General features: G+C 38.2%; 1 long non-coding RNA gene across 2 annotated transcripts in view; it reads right to left on the bottom strand.

Moving 5' to 3' along the window:
• Positions 1 to 1,704: 1,704 nt before the first annotated feature.
• Positions 1,705 to 15,574, bottom strand: part of LOC141411007 (uncharacterized) — a 69,621-nt gene continuing 55,751 nt past the window's right edge. For both annotated transcript variants that reach the window (XR_012435866.1, XR_012435867.1), the window contains 2 exons: positions 4,844 to 5,013; positions 1,705 to 2,341 (listed from right to left, as the gene is read on the bottom strand). This is a non-coding gene — a long non-coding RNA (uncharacterized lncRNA). The remainder of the gene's footprint in view (positions 2,342 to 4,843; positions 5,014 to 15,574) is intronic.

Here is a 15,574-nt window from a genome sequence, read left to right as displayed (position 1 = left end):
CCCACCCCAACACACACACACTCACACATACATTCACACTCACTCACACACACACTGATATGTGTCAGCATACTCAGTCAGCCTGCTGACTAAAATATAAACCATGCCAACTCCACACTTGGGTTCATTTAAAGGAGTCCCATTACATTTAGAATAAAATGAAAATCCTCACAGAGGTCCTGCAGAACCACCTCTTCACCACCTTTGACTTAAGGGACTCTCTCCTGGCATTGTCTTTGGGTGGCACCAGTCTAATTTCTGCTTATTCATTGAAGGAAGCCAGCACCCCCTTGTCTTAAGGACTACTCATTAGAGGATTTCTGCTCTAGGAATAGGACTCTTCTGACAGCCTCCATTGTGGATCTTCACCTGGGTTACTACTGCTCATCCCATAAGCTACAGAATAATTGTCACCTGCTCAAGTGTAATGATCATGACTTTTCATTTCTTTTCCCACTTTCAGGTCATTTCAGAATACCCCGATTTATACTCCTGAGGTACTCATTACAGTTGGAAATAAGTGCTTAATTTGTGCTAATTTTTGCTTAATATTTTCCCCAAGAACATAAACTGTCAAGGGCAGGCTAAAGCCACACACACAGCCACCTGTGTCTCCAGCACAGGGCATATCTCTTTGCATAGAGCAGGATAGCATGATGGTTGAGAGGCACACCACCTTTAGGCTACCTGATTTGAAATCCTTCTTCTACTTAGCAATTGTATGACCAGGGTTTGAAGGCGTGGCTCAAGTGGTAGAGCACTTGCATAGCAAGTGCAAGGCCCTGAGTTCAAACCCCAGTACTGCCCCCACCAAAAAGACTAATTGTGTCCAAACCATTTAAAGTCTTTGCACCATGCACAATAAGAAGCCAAGTGAGACTAATTATATATAATCACAAGGTGTTGTGAGGATGAGATTATTTAATAAATGGGAAACACTCAGAACTGTGCAGGCACAGGTTAAATACTACACAAGACTTTGCTTTTCTGATTACGAGAGGTTGTCAGAATAACTAGAATGGAGAACTCTGCGGTTAAGTGCCTGCCTAGCATGAACAAGGCCCTGCGTTCAATCCCCGGCACCACAACATAAGGGGAAAAAATGAAATGGAGAGATAACTAATTTTCCCTTCCTTCTCTAGGGGAGCATGCTTTAGGAGTGTGAATTAATCTGAAGTTCATATCCATGCTCCAGTCACACTAGATTTCTTAACTTTCCCTCAAAGCTGCCTGTCTTGCACTCCCCATTTGCATTTACACATGCTGTTCTCTTATCAACCCTAGGGTCTGTGGTGAATTTTAGTAATCAGTTACAACTCTGCAAATGCCGCCTTCACCTGGAAGACAACTGCTTCTCCCATTCCCTTCTACTCTCCAGAACAACTAAAGAGAAATAACCGCATTGAAACATAAATAGATAGATAGATAGATGATAGATAGATAGATAAACAACTCTTCTTCGCAGCTATGTATACCATTATTCCTAAATACTTTAAGTCAATTGTATTTTGACAAGGTGATCAAAATTATTGCTACTTCAAGATTTCCCAAATATTGAAACAATACTTTGGAATAATACTTTGGTATAATGTCAATACTATTTTACTTTGATTTTTAGCCATCTATCAATATCTTCAGAAAAATTAAATCTCTAGGAGTGCGGGAACCACATCTTACTCACTTAGGAATGTCTTAAATATTTTGTCCTCTCTGAATGTAGTAGGTACTCAGAAAATTCTTATTAGTTTACTTTCACTGATTGAATTATTGTGTGTAATCAGTACCTACTGCAATTTAGTAGGCTTTCAAGCAAATTTTTGTGGAATTTCACAAAGAAAAAACCTGCATCCTTATTATTGGTTTCTTGGTTTCTAAAATAAATTTCAAGGCCCAGCAGCAATATAACCCAATGCAAGAGGAACAAGACTTTGCCACTCCCTAAGCCAGAGGAAAAGGCAAGGAGTCTGCTTGTGAATGCCAATGTGAGAATGAGGCAAGCAAACCTGCCATGGAAGCAGAAAGATTGCAGCAACTAGAGAGGGCAGTGAGAGTTTCCAGCCTTCTACTGCCCCAGTCCCTGCCACGCAAGGTCAAATTGAGAAACTCTGGTTCTGAGGCATCTGCACACTTGCCCTCAGCAAGATATTACTATGCACTGCAAAACTCTCGATCAGACTATCTTTTTTCTTTGTGGACAGTATCACCCTCCTGAAATTATACACGCATACAGTAAATTGGGACCTACCATGTGTGGCTAAGTTCTAGAGATGAAGCAATGATGGATAGTCCTGTTTGCCAAGGAACTCACAGCCTAGAGGGTCAAAAAAAGGTCCAGAAAGATCTAGAAGCCACAATCACAAAAACAAAAAGAAATCATTGTTTTTATGTATTATCAAGTGAAAAGTGTGTTGAAAAAATGTTTGTTGAAATAGATATTTATACCAGTATTTTTTTACAGGAAGCTACATTATAAGAATATATACTGTATGCATGTATGCAATATGCATGTATGCATGCTTGTGCATCAAAACTGTTAACAAAAATGACTCAGGTGAGTTAGACTTGGGATTCTCTGACAAAAAGAACTTTCTATACTTATTTTTAGCAACAGGCTTGCCTTTTCTTATTTTTTACTTGATAAATAAAATTGTATACATTGATCATGTTTAGTAAAATACATGCGCATTGTAGAGTGACTAAATCAAGCAATTACCATGTTCATTACCACACATAGCTGTCATTTTGTGGTGGCAGACTTATAATTTTCTCTCTCAGCATTTTTCAAGAATACAGTACATTGTTATTAACTATGGTCACTGTGTTGATGAGGGAATTGTTCTGTGTCTGCACCAATATCAACATCCTGTTTTGACAGAAACCAAAAGACACCAGATAATCTCTCCACCCTGTAGTATCAAGTGTCAGCATCCAATTTACACATGACCAGGTGGCAACTCCCCACCCCCTACCTCATGGGACTTTGAACCTTAAAGGAGTAACTTAGAGTCACAAGAGCAATATTGATTATTTGTCAAAGGCTGATTCAAGGAGCCACTGGAGTGATGGTTAAGTGTCTAGAGATGCTAACATGGGTGTCCTAATCAACTGAGTCTCTGGTAGGATTGTGGCTAAGTCCTCCCTCCTTTATTTCTTGTTCATTTTCTAAGGTTGTTTCTCCAACCTTCTGGGTCAATGATGTGAGCTTTCCCATTTTACTCCATTTAATTCATTTTCTGCTTAAAGAAACCAGAGTTTATTTTTGTTGTTTGTAAACCTCCAACATTGAGAGGGGTACGATGTGCCACAAATCAATTTTCATTATCTCTGTAGTCATCAGAACAATGCCATTAAAGGATATTATTCCAGTATGCAATTATTTTTCCAGGATTCTAAATTCTAGGAGGATCTAAATAAAAGAGTTGTTCTAGCTAAGGGGAATTTTTAATGATAACTATTACCAAATCAGCATCTAATAATGCCTGAATTTGTTATGGCCCACCATGTGTGAAAACGATGTGACCCAATGGACAGAAAGCACCTACTGTGTAACATCTCAGTATGACGCTCTTCATAAGCTGTGATGGTTCTTAGTCATTTGTATGATTTGAGACAGATAAGATGCTGCTTTGAAACACAGAATTATAAATATGCAAATATACATTCAAAGTCTAAATCTACATAATAATTGAATTCCTAAAAAGCCAAGAAAATGTATGTGGAAAATATTAATGCTGAATCAAGTTGCTCTCTGTCTTGATATGCTTTCAGTATTAACAAACCTAAACCACAAAAAGTGTCCTACAATAAAATCCACCAGACCACCTCCTCTGTGTTTCTAGTTCACTGAGCCTCAGGTGAGCTATGCAACTATGTCTAAGATACTGCACCACTAAATTTGAGACACAGCTCCACAGCACTTGAATTCATATTTCTCTATCTAAAGATAATTTTTCCAGATCTAGCTTCTAGTCTACTTCTTCTTTCTTCAGGTGTGTTTGCACAAAGCTTAGAACAATGCCTAGTATACAGTAAGTAAGTCATATAGATTTGTCAGCTGTTGCCTGTTGTTTTATCATCATTTTGCAAATTATACCATCATGATAAATTCCTTCTTCAATCTATCCATCCAGTTTCAATTTTGATAATGATATTTATACTTCTAGAAATTCCCTTTTTTTTCCTTCCAAATTTACTTGGTTGCGATCAATGCTCTCCTTCTCTTTGTTATTTTTATTCTATTTATTTAACATGGTTTTGTCAAGTAACATATCTTCTGTATCTGATGGTTCCAATATTTGAGTTGCTCTCAGGTCATCATCTGTTATAGATGTTTGTGCTGACTGCCTCTCATGGTGGACTTCTCTGTGTGTTTCATCATTTTTCCTAAGATGTGTCTATTAGGTTGCAGTTAACCTGTAGACATCCAAAGCCTCTTAAGTAAACTTGCTGATGCCCCCAAGAGAATTTACATATGCTATTTCTGGGCTCCTAGGATTGCTTTAGTTTCTTGACTTTATTTTCTCTGACTCCATGAGTCATCCAAAAGTGACCCTAGATTCGCATAAGAACAAACAGGACTGTAGTTAACAAATTCCAGTAGAAAATAGTATTATTAATTAGATTACACCCAGAATCATGGAAGAAATGCTCATGCTATTTGTTTGGGGCCTACTTTTCACTGACTATGTAGACCCTTCAAGAGTCATTGCTTATAAGGAAATCTCAACCCCAGCAACCTCCCTGATGTAGTACCACATATCCTGTGTGATCAATAATTCTGAAGGCTTCAGGTAACCGGCTGTGTATTTTTACCCAGGACAGATCTTCCTTCACAATGACTCACCTCTCTAGTTTCGGCCTGTGGTTTGCTTGTTTGGACTCATGGTCTTTAGGAACTTGCTTACTTTCTCAAGGGCTAAGCAATACGTGAAGAAGTCAGCTTTATGGAGTTCATACAGCACATAAATATACCACAGTAGGAGAGATCTCCAGGTAATCTTGTCCATTGCATGGCTGGAAGAGGAAGTTCACACTAATGTCAGGGAAAACCATAAGAAAAATGACTGTGTTTCAAGCCACACCAGCCTAGGAGGAAAAGACCAGACACAAATTTTCATCCATGTGGCCCCAACAAAGTCCTGCTAGGCCCTAGGATGGTGTCTCACAGATGCTTTGAAATTTACTTAACTTTTATTTTTTTCTCTTGTCCTCTCTAGATCAGTGCTAAAATTTCTGGTCACCAGTGACACCTAAATGGCCACTATGTCCCCTTTGTCCACAAAGGATACTGTGTCCCTAGTACTGCTGCTGTTGCTGCTACTGCCACACCCAAGGCCCACACACTGACTTCAGGATCAATAATGCAAGTGCCAGGGGTTCCTGCTCACCTTCAGCTGGCTCATCTTGTGACCAAGGCCACTGTTTCAGTACTATGAGCATCTTTGTCTTCAACATCCACACCAATCATAGACACAACAGCATTTTTTATTTGATCAGTGAGAATCAAGGTCAAAGACATTCATTGTCCCTACAAGTTGCATTTTACCCAGTGCACACAGTACTGTGTGATTTCTCTATGCACATCTCATTCACCCCCATGACAACCCTGCAGACTCCAACTAGGATCTGCCAACTGAATGAGTGTCTCTTACTTCCTTCAAATAAGCATCTAATTCACATTGAGGTTAAGAATGCTGGCTCTGGAATCACACCGATAGATTTTAATCCTTGCTCTGCTGCTGACTAGATGCATGACTTTGAGCAAACTGCTTCACCTATCTCACAGGCTCAATTTTTCTCTCAATAAAATGGAGTCAACCAAAAGGCAAATCCCATGAAGCTGATAAGAGCATCAGATAAGAGAATCACTATAAATTATCTGACTCCATGCCTGGCAAATTATAAGTACCAAATAAATGTTAGGCAATTTTGAATGTTTTGTTCTTATTGTGTATATTAATAGAAAGTAATTGAACTTAGGATAGGTTTTTCTCATTGTGACTTTTTCATTGAGTGACTACTAAAAGAATAATCAGTGTGACTAATTCAGTACTAAAATGGAGACCACAGACTCCAAAAGATTGTAAACTGCTGGTCTATTTCATGGGCATCCATGCTACTCCACAGGGCTATTGTGAAGATTAAAAGAAAATAGAAAGAAGTGACCACAGACCCTGGTTCATACCCATTTTTGCTCTTGATGAATATCAAGGTCATAGTGATCTGAGAGCCAGGGGCTATGCAACAAGAAGAGCTGCATGAAAGAAATGGCTGGAGCACTGTGCCAGTCCTCTTCCCATATTCCCGTTTAAAAGCTTTATAGACCAGACATGCCCACTGGTTACAGTTCTGGACATTGGGGGAGATTTTAATACAAAATCAATCTTTCCTATGCCCCTCTCACCATGGAAGACAGGAGAATGGCTCTCAAGAATCATTTATCGTTCCTAAGTTACCAAAATGATATATATCTAAATAATATGCTAGAGAAGAACAAAGAGAAGCCAGATGAAGGACACAGACATGAAGATACCTTATAGATACTATATTTAAGTCCATATTGATATTCATATTTATATCTAATCTTGCTCACTCCCTCTTTCTACACACACACACACATACACATACACTTTTATCCCCAATCTCATCTTCCCAAGCTATTCTGTTTCCTAAGACATGAAGTACTCATTTATAGTTATTAAAATGTGTTAATAAGAACTTTGTAGAAAGAAAAATGAAGAAAATAAGTAAGGGAAAGAAAATATACATAAGGGAGTTTGTTTACTAGTTAATGAGCAAGACAGCAAAGTTAGACAAGCTCAAGTCATGTTTTGACTATGAGCATATTGTCTATTCACTAGAGATGCTAATCACTCCTCTGGTTCCCATGAGATGAAACAGCATCTTTTAATGGCATGAAATTGTGTTCAACTCAGTAAACCTATTTTGAGCAATGAACTAGGCAGAAGGTTGGATGTGTTGGGAAATATTAAGCTCAAAAATACATATCTTTCTTTGATCCCATGTCTACTAATATACACTCCAAGGCTCCATGTGTTCAATCCCTTGTGATTTATAGTTCTTGACCTATAGTAGGTACTCAATAAATATGTGCTTAGTGAATAAATAAGCATATTTCCTTGGATGCATGAACACAATAAAGGCATACCATGTTTCCAGCGGGCAAAGTTATATTCCTTTCTTTAAAAATAACTTGATCCAGCTGAACAATGACGAAGGTTTCAACAACCATTAATATAAAATTCTGTGTTTCCCTCCTCCTTCATCATGGTAGCTGCTTATCCCTATTTCAATTTACCTCAATTCACCCCAGTTCAGTTCTGGCACATTCCCTCTGTTGTACCTTATTAGCACATTTATTGAAATATCTGCCAGCTCATTCTGACTTTGCCAAAATATTTCATATCAGACCTTTTGAACAGGGTTTGGACTATGCTGTCATCTTTTCAGAAAGCAGCCTTCAGGTGTTAGTGGGTTTCGATCTTACTCAGCTCTGCTTTTCCATTTTACTCTACTAGTTTAAATGAGATATTGATATGATTAGAACTTTGTGCTTCTGGAAATATTTCCCTGAAGGAAATGGAAGATAAAGGGAAATTAAACAAGAGGAAGAAAGTTAAGAAAATATTTAATCATCCAAGTAAGAAGAAATGAATATCTGAACTAAGTTGGCATTGGAGAAAGAAAGAAATGATAAATACATTAAAGGTAGAAAATGGCCTGGAAAAGTGATTGGGTGAGATTCAGATTCAATGGGTTATGACAGCTAGGTGATCCATAAAGTGTTCTGCTGTATCAGAGAAAATGGCCATTATGGATCAGAGCCACCAGAGGAGGTGTCATGAGAGGATGAAATGGAAGTTGAGTGCTCAATGACAAAGAGTGAGCAAGATGGGATGCCGGGGAGGGGGATGTTGATTAAAGAGCACCTGGTGGGAGCCACAGAAACAACCCTAAATCATAGTCTCCAGAATGCCAAGCTTGATAAGGTAAGAGGAACAGAGTGGACATCAGTTGTCCTTCTCTGTCCAGCACTCTGAAAGCAAATTCTATCTTTTCTCTGAGGAACCAAATCATTGTGAACAAGAATACTAGTCTTACCCTTATCCTTGGCTGCCAGCGGACAAATAACCCAACTAACATGAAGAATATATCATCCTTAACTCAATGATTGGTTTAGTCTAGATAATTGATGTAAAAATAAACCTAATTAGAATTATTTAAAAGACTTAAACAATCCATTCTGATGCGCTAGAACTGTTTTTTCTAGCTACAATGAATGCATTTTATTTTCCCATTCCTCTACCTGCCGCACCCCCATACACACACTGTAGTAGTCACAGGGATCTTTCAGATGTATGTAATAAAAACTCAATGCCAACTAGCTTAAGAGCTTAAGATAAAAAAAAAAGTTTAACCGCTTTCCCAGGCTAGTTTTATTCCCACTATACCTTACTAACTCCATCACCCTTGTAGAGACTCCAGTAGAGTTGTGTAACAGAGAAAAAAGATTTGTTTTGCTAATTACACAACTGTCTTCTCACCATTTCTTCTCTGCCACCACTCCACACCATTTTTGAAAGACAGAATGCAAGATGATCTTATTTCACATTGTACACACATACACCCATGTCTTTGAAAAGTGCTGTTGGCTTTGATTTGTGGCTGTTTCCACAGTTCTCTTTCTTTTATTGTGCTGAGAGCTTTTCAAGGTGAAAATTTAGCTTTAGAATTGGACAGAGATTATGGATGAACCAATAACACCTTATTATAGTAGAGCTAAGAAACTGTATCAAGTAAACGACCATATTCACTGCATTGAAGACACAGAGTTGTGCTAGATCCCAAGGTTTTCAAAAATGATAAGACATAGTCAACACTTAGGTACTGAATTCTAAGATGAACCAAACTTGCCATCTTGCTCAACAAGACAAGTTTTTTCTAATAACAATTCCAAGTTTAATGTAAAGTGTCTCTATTTCTTGATTTCTTTGATGAGGCTAAATATATGCTTGGTACTCACAAAACTGCACTATTGTGGGGTGGATTTTTTATTAGAACTATTTAGAAGCACATTCGGAAACTGGTGATATGGATAGAAATATTTATTTTTAATTATAATTATTCAATAACTTTAGTCATACAAATTAACGGGCTTCATTGTGATATTTCCAGACATGCTTATATCATGCTTTGTTTGTATCCCTCTCTCCCTACTACCCTCTCTTACCCTCCCTTCTCGATAGTCCCCTTCTCCTTCCCTAGTTGGACAGAAATTTAAATAATTCCAAATTGTTTAAACTCTGTTTACTAGAGAACACATGCTACTAGACTGTTAGGGGAATTCAGCAGATCACAAGAAAACTTGCTTAAGGACTAGGTCAATAACTAAAATTCCAAAGAATAGTCTGGGCTCATTATATAATAATTACTATTATTTTTCTAAGCCTTTTTTACTTGCAAGTATTTCAGGCTCTCACTTTAGTTAAGGAGATCAGGCAATATTATTTTTATCCCTTTTTGACAGCTGCTGGAAGTAAGGTAGAGAGAAGTTAAACAAATTTCCAAAGGCCAGATAGCTAATAAATGGGGAAGGTGTGAGTCAAAGAGTATCCTGGCTCTATGTCCAGGAGGCAACAGGAAGGAAGCTGGGATCTGAAATCAGAGATTCCAAGAAATTGACCTGAGTTATTGGCCCAGTTAATTAATCACCTTATTGGCTTCCCCACTTAGGAAATGTGGATAGACCCTGACTACAGAATAAAGTCAGTGTCAATTCCCTTCCTTCTTCTTTTTGCATGCATTGTTTGCAATTCAATACATTCTAGAATTGATGTTTCCATATTCAGAATAGAAGTCATGCATAATTCTCAGCAGTCTATTACATATTTCTTTACACTCACTATCTCCAGCTCCACTCCACTACTTCTCCTTTATTTCTTATGACAGCAGGTGACATCACCATCAATCCAGTTCTCTAAACATGAAATGTGCAATGCAGCCAATGCTCCTCTTTCCTTTTGCCCTGGACATCCCAATGCCATTGAATCTGACTCATGTTACCTCATTAAACCAACTTTCTCCCCTTCGTTGCCATGTCCAGTGAAGCAATACATATCCTAGTCACAACTCTAGGCAAGTCTGTCTCTAGTTTCAACTATTCTCAGCTATCGTCCAGAATTCTTTTCACTGCAATTCTGTAAGAGTCCTCGCTTATCATGAGATCAGTTTGTGCCAAGTCATTCAATCTTTCCAACTGCCAGAGGAGTCCACAGTCTCTAGCCAAGCATATAAGACTTACCACCAACTGCTCTCTTATTTTATCTTCTGCCTCTTCTTCCATTCCTCTTCCAGAAACTTCCCAATCCATATTTACATATTGCATTTCCCTAAAGTTACCTTGCTCTTTCCCACCCCTATGGTTGCTCTCTCTACTTGGAAAAAATTCCTTACTTTATTCTTTAGAAAAATAGCTTTAGCATTAAAACTCAGTCTACCTGGGTGTGGTAGTGCATGCTTATAATCCTAGTAGCAGGAGGCAGAGGTAAGATGATCTCAGTCTGAGCCCAGCCTGGGCAAAAGTACCAGACCCTATGTGAAAAGTAGGTCAATCAAAATGGTCTGGGTACATGGTTCAAGTAATAGAGCACTTTCTACAGCCCTGAGTTCAGAATCAATACCATGAAAACCAACAACCACATCCACAAAACTCAGCCTAATATCATCATCTCTTCCAAGTTACCATCCCTGATAGGCAACCACAGGTCCTCTCATATACCCACAGCACTCTCTAACTGGTTGTTTACATCTATATGGAGGTAGAGACAGTCATGAGGTATCTTATTCTACTAAGATTAGGATGTTTGGGTTACTGTCCTGTAGTCATCACTTTCCAACTGAGAAGTCTTGGGTAGATTATTGAACCATATAAGGCTCATTCTCATATTCATAAAAAAAAAGGTGTCTATCCATTTCATATGCCTGCAGCAGCAAATTACCATAAACCAGTTGGTTTAAGACATCAGAAATTTATGTTTTCACAATACTTTATGTTTTCACAAAGTCTGATACATTGGTGTCAGCAAGGCCATGCTCCTGCCAAAGGCTGTGGCAGCAATCTGTTCCTCACTTCTTCCAGGTTCTGGTGGCTCTTGGTGTCCTCTAGCTTGTGGTTACATCATTTCTTCTCCACTTTGATGGGTATATTTTATAAAGACAATTTTCATTTGATTGAGGGCCTACCTGAATAATCTAAAATGATTTCCTCATCTAAAGATCCTTAATCTGTGTACATCTGCAAAGACCATTTTTCCAAATCAGGTCACAGTCACTGTTTCCAGGAATAAGAACATGAACCTCTCTTTTGAAGAGTCACTACTCAGCCTATTCCAAAGTCTTATAATAGCTTGCTTAGCTTTCATGTTTGTTGCAAATGTTAAGTAGTATGACACATGTAAATCTCTAGAATAATACATGGTAGAGAATAAACATTCAGTAAATGATAGCAATTATTATTATCATGGTGCTTGACAGTGACTACAACATATGTTTGCACAGATAAAGTACTTATTTTTTCTTCTTTTTTATTTGTAGTGCCAGGTGTTGAACTCACACTTACTGGGCAAGTGCTCTACCATTTGGGCAACTCTGCCACCCCAGTACCTAATTCTTATTTTCTTATTTAAGAAACTATATTTCTTAAGTCAAAAACATTAACGAGGACATTTTAAATATGTTGTTACCTGCAAGGACTATGGTAAGCCACGCTAGTTAATCTTCACTATAACAAGAAAATTCTAACTGGGTGTGGTGGCACATGACAGTAACCCAAGCACTGGGGAGAGTGAGTCAGGAGGATTGTGAGTTCAAGGCCAGCCTGGTATATATAACATGAGCCTCTATCAAGAGGTGGGAGAGGGAGGAAGGGAGAAAGGGAGGGAGGGAGAGAGGAAAGGGAGTGACATTTCCTGACTATCAACTTCCATTTCACATTTTCTACACCTTTCTTGTGGCATAAGACACTTCCTAATTTGTATTTATTTATCCCCATTTTATATCATCCCTCTTAGTTTAATCTCAGAGATATCCATAACTAATAAGACTTGTTTAGAGAATTTATTACAAACTAGAGACTTGCCATGTCAGCAGTACTTTCTGAGAGAAATTTAATGCATGATTCTGAAATCTGGCCACAACTAAATGGGAACCCAATTGAAGAATGGGTTCCCTTGCATATGAAAATAGAACAATTAAACTTGCTTAAATTGTTCTAAGAATGGGCAGGGAGAATTATGGAGGGGTGAATCTAATTAAGAAATATTATAAGCACATATGTAAATGTCACAATGTATCCCCCTGTACAATTACTATATGCTAAAAAATAAATAAAAATACAAGTCCCTGCACAGACCAGAGACTATGTGGGGGCAGACAGAAATGATGGTCATTGGATGGAGCTGGCTCATTGGATACAATTGTTTACTTTTCAGTATTTAAGGAACCAGGTGACATCATACTGGTGTAAAATATAGTGAGTGTATTTGCACTATGAAAATCAGCAAACACTGAGTATCTTGGCTTCTTCTACTCCCAGCCAACCTTCCACAGAGAGCCAGTTATTGTATCCAACATTTATTAACACATCACCAGTGATCACAAATGAAATCTTTTCCCTTGACAGTTTGAGTATGATACATACAAAAAGAGTCATTGGTCCTTGACAGAAATAAAAGCAGAATTAACTCAGAGTAAAGGTCATGAGTAGGAGACGAGCTGGCAGAAGGTATGAGGTGGCAAAGCTATAAGGTGAGAGAGAGGGATAAAATCACGAATCAGTAGGCAGGTTCAGAACAAGCAGGGAATGCTAGGGTTGTGATGACCATGTCCTGGTGTAAGAGCAAACAGATTCCTCCATCTTCTCCTGGAGTTTCTCTGTTCCCAGATGACCTTTCTACTGCCTGCTCATCTGTGAGACTGACTAAAGTGATTCCTACCTTCCTTATATTCCTCACTGTCCTGAAAGATAAACTCTCAGCCAGAGGACATTCAGCCTGCAGAATGTGGCAGAGGGCTTCATAAAGCACTTTTTTGTAAACTGCTTTTATGTCTATCTTCCTATTCAATTTAATTTTAAGCCTTACCATGACCTCTGCAAGTCACCAGCTCCAGCTAGCATCAACCAGCACATGAGATGAGAAAGCTGAGGCTCTGAGAATCTGTAATATTTGCCCAAACATATGGAGCCATGAAAGAGAAGTGAGATATAAACACAAGTCCCCTGGCATTAGAATCAGCTAATTTTAGTGGTCTAGATGATTCTTTTGGTTAGCTGATTCTGTTCGTGAACTGTAAGGTTCACATAAGATGGGAAATGCACTGACACTTTGCCCTCCCAGGTCACATTCCATGAATGACAGCAGGACTAGTAAACCAGCAGAAGGAACAAAAATGTAGGTAGAAAGGTAGAAAATGTGAAGGAGAGCAGAGAGAAGTAAGGAGACAATAAGAGTTGAAAGTTCAGGTGCCATGCATATAATAGAGTATATAGGAATGCAGATGTTAGTCAAATTATGATGGGATTATGTCCTGGTAAAATCATCATAGTTTGAATGTCAAAAATGTATTTAAAGGGCTGGGGATACAGCTGGAGTGGCAGAGTGTTTACCTACCACACACTAGGGCGTAGTTTCAAGCCCAAGCACCACTCACACAAAAGAAGTGTTTAATAAACCTAAATTTCCAAACATCACAACTTAACCTAGTCTACCTTGAACATCCTCAGCACACCTACATTGGCCTATAGTTGGGCAAAAGAAGTATCCAACACAAAGCCTACTTTCTAATAGTGTTGAACAGCTCATGTAATTTTTGAGTAGTACACAGAAACTGAAAAACAGAATGGATTTTCTATAATATAGCCTAGAAAAAGATCAAAATTCAAAATCAATGTACAGTTTCTACTGAATATGTATTATTTTTGTACCAACATAAAGTTGAGCTATCATAACTTGGGGACCATCTGTACATGTGACATCGTACAGATGACAGCTAATGTATGTTATGTGATATCAAATATACCTGGGTTAAAATTTCAGCTTCCCTTTTAATCGGTGACAAAAACTTGGGCAAGTCACTTACTCCTCTTGAGACTCCATCCATAAAATGGACACTATGTTCCCTACTTATTTCATAAGATCCTGGTAAAACTCAATGAGAAAATATATATAAGCAACAAGGCAAAAGCTTATCACAGAGTAAGAACTTGATATATAATATATAATCCATAGTTGCTATTATTTTCAGTAAAATTATTAAAACAATAACTATGGTCATTTTAATTCATCTGATGTTATCCTAAAAAAATCCTGATGACTAATGAAAAGGACTGCTCTACATAAATTGAGGGTACTTTTTACATGTGTATAGACTGCTGTACCAAGAAGAAAATCACTGGAAACATACAAGGCTCAAAATTAAATGTCTTTACATAAAACAAAAAGCAAAAACAGCTGCTGCTGGAACTTGGTCCCTAGGCAGATTTGATTTTTGAAAATGACAAAGAAGCCAAATTGTGTTTCGATTCCTGGGCTGTAGGAGAGAGTGGGGTACATGATTGCCTCACTGACAGCCTGCCTGGATGGATGCAGATGCTTTAAAACAAAGGATATTGTAGGCTGGACATACAAGTATCTGGGATCCTCAGCCAGCACAGAATTCTGCAACATTGCTGTATTTCCTACTATTTTCTTAATAGCAGAAAATCAGTGTTATAAATACACATAAAGCTGATATAGGACAATATACCTTGAGCAGAGAAATCCCCTGTGTGCCTGAGACTTTGCTGTACACCTTTATCAATGCCTAATATAGCCTTTGCTAATATATGACAGACCAAGAGTATTTCTACCTGAAGGAGGAGTTTCTCATGGCGCAACCTAGAAATAAGACCCAGGATCTCTTGCTTGGGAGAGTTTTCTTCAAAGTATTTTTATTAGAATATATTAGTTGGACAGGGATTGGGGAGAGATATGAGACTATAATTCAAATATAAATTCTTTTAAAATATCATCTTGAAAAGAGGAAGCAGAGTAAAAGTAAATGCAGAAAATAGAGACAAGAATTAACTCAACCACCACACAGCACATCACACTCACTCCTTTGTCACCTTTTGCATCCATGTTTTCCAAGCTTTTTGTTCCTCACATGTAAGTGTCTGTAGAGGTGAAGTTTGAGTAGCCCTAGAATTTTGCAATGCAAATTTTCAGGGCCTGGCTTATTATGTGAGGGGAGTAAAAATGAAAGTTGTTTTAAATATGTTTAGGTGCCTCTTTTAAAAGGAATGGAAATACCACAGGATGTGAAGTGGCCCCAGATTAATTTTCAGCCTTCCTTTATCATTTTCTTTCTCCTACCCAATATTCTTACACTGATTCTACATTTTTTTTCCACTTCTAAATGTCTTAAGACTGGGTGCCACATCTGGTGTTCACTCTGACTGGGTCATTCTTCTCCACTCCCCAGTACCCAGCCAACCCTCTTGGGTGCTCAGCTTTCA

This window comes from Castor canadensis, chromosome 9 (assembly GCF_047511655.1).
Source record: "Castor canadensis chromosome 9, mCasCan1.hap1v2, whole genome shotgun sequence".
Classification (NCBI taxonomy): Eukaryota; Metazoa; Chordata; class Mammalia; order Rodentia; family Castoridae; genus Castor; species Castor canadensis.
This window is presented reverse-complemented; position numbering and strand designations above follow the sequence as displayed.